This window comes from Rhagoletis pomonella, unplaced genomic scaffold (genome assembly GCF_013731165.1).
Source record: "Rhagoletis pomonella isolate Grant_MI unplaced genomic scaffold, Rhpom_1.0 Rhpom_scaffold_00003, whole genome shotgun sequence".
Taxonomy (NCBI): domain Eukaryota; kingdom Metazoa; phylum Arthropoda; class Insecta; order Diptera; family Tephritidae; genus Rhagoletis; species Rhagoletis pomonella.
The window spans coordinates 6,492,033-6,497,881 of record NW_023458557.1 but is presented as its reverse complement, the minus strand read 5'-3'; positions in this window follow the sequence as shown (position 1 = coordinate 6,497,881).

The following is a 5,849-nucleotide window of genomic DNA, read 5'->3' as shown; positions in this document are numbered from 1 at the left end:
AAGTTAAGGATTATTAAATTTAGTACCTCACGCTCATTTATAATTTTCCAATAAGTCTACAAGTTTTAAAGATATTAAGATAAAACTTACAAAAACGACAATTTTTCCTTATGAATTTTCAATTCTTCATTACTTCAGCAACCAAGTGAAAAATGTAAAAAAGTGAGACGAGATTTATTTCAAACGTTTTAATGTTTTCGGATGTTTATATAATATTAAAAAGCCCATGGACTGATCGTGGTGAGTGAAATCAAACATGTATTGTCAAAGAGTAGGAATCGTTTGATAAGTTAATAGTAGTTTAAAGCATATAAGTATTTACATACATTAACATAATAAAATTAGGGTGAGAAACACCCATTATGCTGTCTTGAAAATTGGTGCGGAATGGTTTCATTAGTCACCGAAGAAGCACATTTTTCGCGATTTCTAAATTTGCCATTATGTGAAAGTAGGGGACGTGCAATAAGTGTTTAGATATACATACATAAATATTTTAATTAATTCCATTATGTGAAAAAGTGACTGTAGGTAAATGCAATAGTCTTTAACATATCCTGGGAAATCCTTTTGAGGATTCCCCAATTGGACGATAATGCTTTGCATTCAGCTTGAACGAAAAGTCACTCCCTGCACACTTTTCTGTAATCTGGTTCTTTCATTTAAAGGTTATTTATACAACTGAAGAGAAATTTTTTTAGAAAAATACTGGAGATCCACTTAAATTTTTCGATATAACTTTGGTAAATGTTACTCGATGATAATAATATGATGAAAATCGTTCAGATTATAAACAAATTATTTTAAAATAAAAAAAAATGTTGAACACAATTTTTTATCATTTTCCTATATTTGCAATTTTTATATTGTATGCGTAAACATTAGTAAACTTATTAGTGTTTCTAGAAGTTGTGCCTGTTAAGTGTTTCCATACTCATTTGCATAAACAAATTTTTTCTGCGATGACGGAAAATAATGGCTTTTCTATTTTAGCTACCGAAATTGTTCCTAAATTTGCAAAAATTCGCAGATTATAGCTAATATTTATTACAAAAGATTAGAATATTTGGAACCAGCGACCTAAATGGACGCCAGCAATATTAATCCTGTTCTTTTGACTAAAGGCCAGTGCAATTATCAAGAGAACAATTAAAATTTCATTGAAAGGGCTGCGAAAAATGATATTTGACTTTATCGTTTGCGTTAACGGATTCATTATCTAATAATATGCAACAAACCTTTTTGCTGAACACAGAATTTTTAACAAGAATTGGTCTTATTCGACTAGTGTGCTGTGGGTCACTTGGCGGTCGATACGCGGGCTCTTACAATTAAAATAAAATACTAACATTTTGCAGGCTTGTTGATTTCATGATACAATATATTTTCACTATTACCAAGGGATTTAAGAAAAATTAGATTTTCGACCCGCCTTACTGTCTACTCCCTTTGGCGAACACTGCAGCATGCGAAGAGGCCCGTTCTTCGAAAAGAAAGATCTAATTAACACCACTGTTCATGGCATTCAGAAGAATAAAGCGCCTGGTTACGATAGGATTACAGGTGAAATGATAAAGGAGCTTCCACTAAGTGCCGTACGTTTTTTGTTAAATATTTTTAATAACATGCTCAAGTCTCGGTATTTTCTAATATTTTAAGACCTTTTATTAAAAAAAAATACAAACTTCACTAACAAGTAAACAAATAATACCACCACATCAGTTTGGTTTTCATGAAAAACTTGAAACTGTAGAACAAGTTCATAGAATTGTCTCTTGTATAAGAAACGAATTCGAAGGAAAGCAATACTGCATCGGTGTATTTTTGGACATCTCTCACGTTTTTGACAAAGTCTGGCATGAGGACCTTATACATAAACTAAAGGTTTCAGTCCCTTCAAATACGCATGCAATTCTGGAAAGTTTTCTGCTGGGGAGAAACTTTACGAGTCAGGCAGAATTCCTATAGAACGGAAAGTCACCCTCTATATGCAGGTGCCCATCAAGGCAGTGTTCTAGGACCCTTATTGTACGTAATATTCACAGGTGATTTGCGAACTAATGAAACTTTAACCATTTCAACGTTTGCTGATGACACAGCTATCCTAAGCAATGGTTCAGACCCTAAAGAGGCTTCTTACAAGCTGCAAGAATATTTGAAAAAGTTAGAGCTATGGCTACGTTCTTGGAGGATAACGGATTAACGAGGGTTGTTCAGACAACATTTACTTTGAAGAAAGAAACTTGTGCACTACTAAAAATAAACAGCAAAGCTATACCATAAAAAGTGTCAAGTAGTACGATGTATTTTGGAACGAATTTCCGTCATCCCTTGTAAAATTTTGTTTGGAGAAAAACCGATTTCGGCATTGTACCATCTTCAACGAAAAATGACACCCACCCTGCCGGAAACAACAACAACCAAAAAGTCAGTAGTAGTACCTTGGGATGACACTAGATAGCAGACTTACCTGGGAAAGGCATATAGAAAACAAAATTTCTCAAGCGAATCTAAAACAAGCAAGCCTGGGTTATAGGACACGAAACTAAATTAAGACTAGATAACAAGATGCTACTTTTTAATATGATGATTAAACCATGTTAGGCATATGAAATCGGGCTTTGGGGCACAGCGTGCAATTTCATTTTAAACAGAGTTCAAAGACTGCAATCAAAAATTTTACGCGCCATGTGCGGAGCACCGGGGTACATAAAAAGTGCGAATATCCACAAAGATCTTGATGTAAATACGGTGCATGAAGACATCATCAAGACACCAGTTTCTCAGCACCGTTAATGAACCATGCAAATCGACTAGCGAGAGATCTTCTTAGCCCGAGATATGCAAGAAGACTGAAAAGAAAGGACTTTTGGGATATTATCAAATGATGTGCAATATAATAAATTTCGATATCCATAATATATCAATTTCGGCTCTGGAACTCGTCCTATCAGACAGACCACCCAACACTAGTGTCAGTGGGGCTCGGAAACTTGTCCTTTCCGACCGAACACAGCCTAATAGATTGTAATTACTTCAATATAAAGAAGCGAAGGCAGTGCGGCTCGTGAACTCGTTCTTTCAGACCGCCTGCCCACCACGATATCCAGCGATCCTGCTGCTCGGAATCTTCCATTCAGACAGCCGTAACAACTGCAATAAACACACATATATGAGGCATTCCTTTTAATATCGGACACCGAATTCGGTGTCACACTTTCGATTGTTCTACAACTTTTTCAAACAAAAAATCTTCTAGAAATGGGCGTGGCAATTTTAAAACCAGAGTTCCAAAATAGATTTTATTGTGCATTTGGGTAGAACATCTATATTGCGGAACGAATTCTTTTAAGGAAGGGATATTCTACCGAAATCCGCAATAAAATCTGCGTTTTGGTAACTTTAGTCCCACAATTGCCCCGCCCATATCTAGGGGTTTGTCGCCTTACAGAAAAATCTTGCCGTACAAATGTTATTTCTGGATAGGTATTCTATCGGAAATTGCAATAAAATTAATATTTTTGAAAAAACCCTTATTTAACACCTTGCTAAATATATCTCATCATAAGTTTTCGAATACAAATTACAAACAAATTTTTGTCTCACAAAATAACCCACTTCGTCATAAAAATAGTTCTTGAAAACGCCCATTTTTTTAACGTTTTCTATAGAGAATTAAACGAGGACTACGATGGTGTAGTTTTAAATCCCTAATTTATTGGTCTTCGCTATGCGAATCAACTTCATAAAGTTCAACTGTTAATAGCTAAGTTAGCTTTAGGATAATCATAAACATCTTATATATAGAAATGTTAACCCCGTGTCTTTAGCTTTAAAACGACGTTAAGATGAAGTCTCTACGATGAGCAGAACCCGAGGTATAACGATTTGAAGAAGTACTAGATTAGTCAGAATCACGAAAAAATCCAAACTTTGACACATCATATATCCGAAGAAAAAATTAAGAAAATAAATTCCTCAAATACGTATTAGCTTATTTCATATACAGAACTTATTAAAAAATCGGAGTTATGATTATAATTTTTTACGAAATCCGTCCGACTTACAAAAGAATAGCTCATATGTAAAAAAATAAAAATAAAAAATTTCTACGCATTGCCGCGTAAGATCTGAAAAGTTATTGTTAGTTTCGAAAGAAAGATTCAATAAATAAAAATATATTATACAAAAAAAACTTGGTTCCAACAAGCACTTTGCCACTACCATTTTATCACTATCACTTTCAATCACTTGCAGCAATAATTCGGAAAGGAATCCCACAGTTAAGCAGGCTCCTTACAAGGAGCCTGCTCGGGCGCCACTTACCGTACACGCGGATGCGTGCCCGTTAAAATTGGGGGCCTCCCTGCCCTAAGGATAGAAATAAAATACAAGATTAGCAGTGGATGAGTATATTTACCATTGAGCTCCGAAATAAGAATGAATACAAAATATTGCTTAATGCTATCGCTTAGTATCTAAACGGCCTGGATTAATTTATTGGTTGCATTTTGGTTGCTTACGTCGCACTGGCAATGCGCGTGTTTGGCGTTTTGGTGTGCATTAGTAAGTGTATTGGCCCCCTTGTTAACTTGGATTACATGAGATTCTTTGCTTTGCTCTCACTTGATAATCTTAAGTACTATACTTGAAAATCATATCTAATTAAAACTTAAAAACGAATACCTTTATGCTGTAACAGGGAACATCTTAAAGTATGGTATATACAGCGTGGCAACGAATAAGTGTTACCCAGGTTTTTTGAGAAATAAAAGGGTCCTTTATAGATTTTGCGAAAAAAGTATTTTATTGTTAGTTTTCCACAGATTTTACTTTAGTTCTATTAATTAGTTTTAAAATTTTAATCCCTATTTACATTTGCCAGCAGTGTACACTTTGAAAGGAAAGTTCATTTGGCACGCAGGTTTTCGTCAGTTAATTTATTCCATATCTTCTGTAACCATAGGCTGATTTTCTACATTTTGAGTCCCTTGTACTCCCCTTTCTGTCCAACATAAGGCCTCGTACTCAAAAATCGAATAGACTCGGAACTGGTGACTAGGACGGCCATTCATTCGACCAACCCTATATAGTTTATCTTTTTTTTTGTCATTTTTTATACAAAGCCTAAGAAAAAATACACCTGAAGAAGACTTGCGTGCCAAATGAACTTTTCTCTCAAAAGTTTACACTAAAGTTTAAAATTTAAAAACTAATTAATACAACTAAAGTAAAATCTGTGGAAAATTAACAATCAAATATTTTTTTCGCAAAATCTATAAAGGACCCTTTTATTTCTCACAAAAACCTGGGTAACAGTTATTCGTCGCCACGCCACGACGTTTTTGTCTCAACGAGTTTTTTGTTCCAACATTTATTGACCCCAACTATCCCATTATGGTACTATCCAACCAGATCATCGCCACTTCTAACCCGGTTATTGAGACCAATTTGGAACAAAAAATTTGCCTCCTCGGAAAAAAAATCAATATACCACACCTTAATCCGTCTGTAAATGCCGAAGGTATGTAAAACTAGTGGTCTGAAACTATCGAAGTCACTATCGATAGTTTTCAATACTATCGATAGTTTTTGATCGTTTTTGTTTTTCTTACATTATTGTCTTATCGCTTATTGTCGCTTTGCATGCGCATTTGACACAGCCTGGCAGCACCTTTTAATAAAAGATATTTCGGAAGCCTACAATCTTCTTGTTTCAGCGGGTGTTTTGATAAGTGAAAAATATGGAGAGTTTCGAGAAGAGAACTGAAAAAGGTAAATATCTGATACTGAATGAAGTAAATAGCTCTATATAAATCGAATTATTTTAAAAGCAACGACTCCTTCTG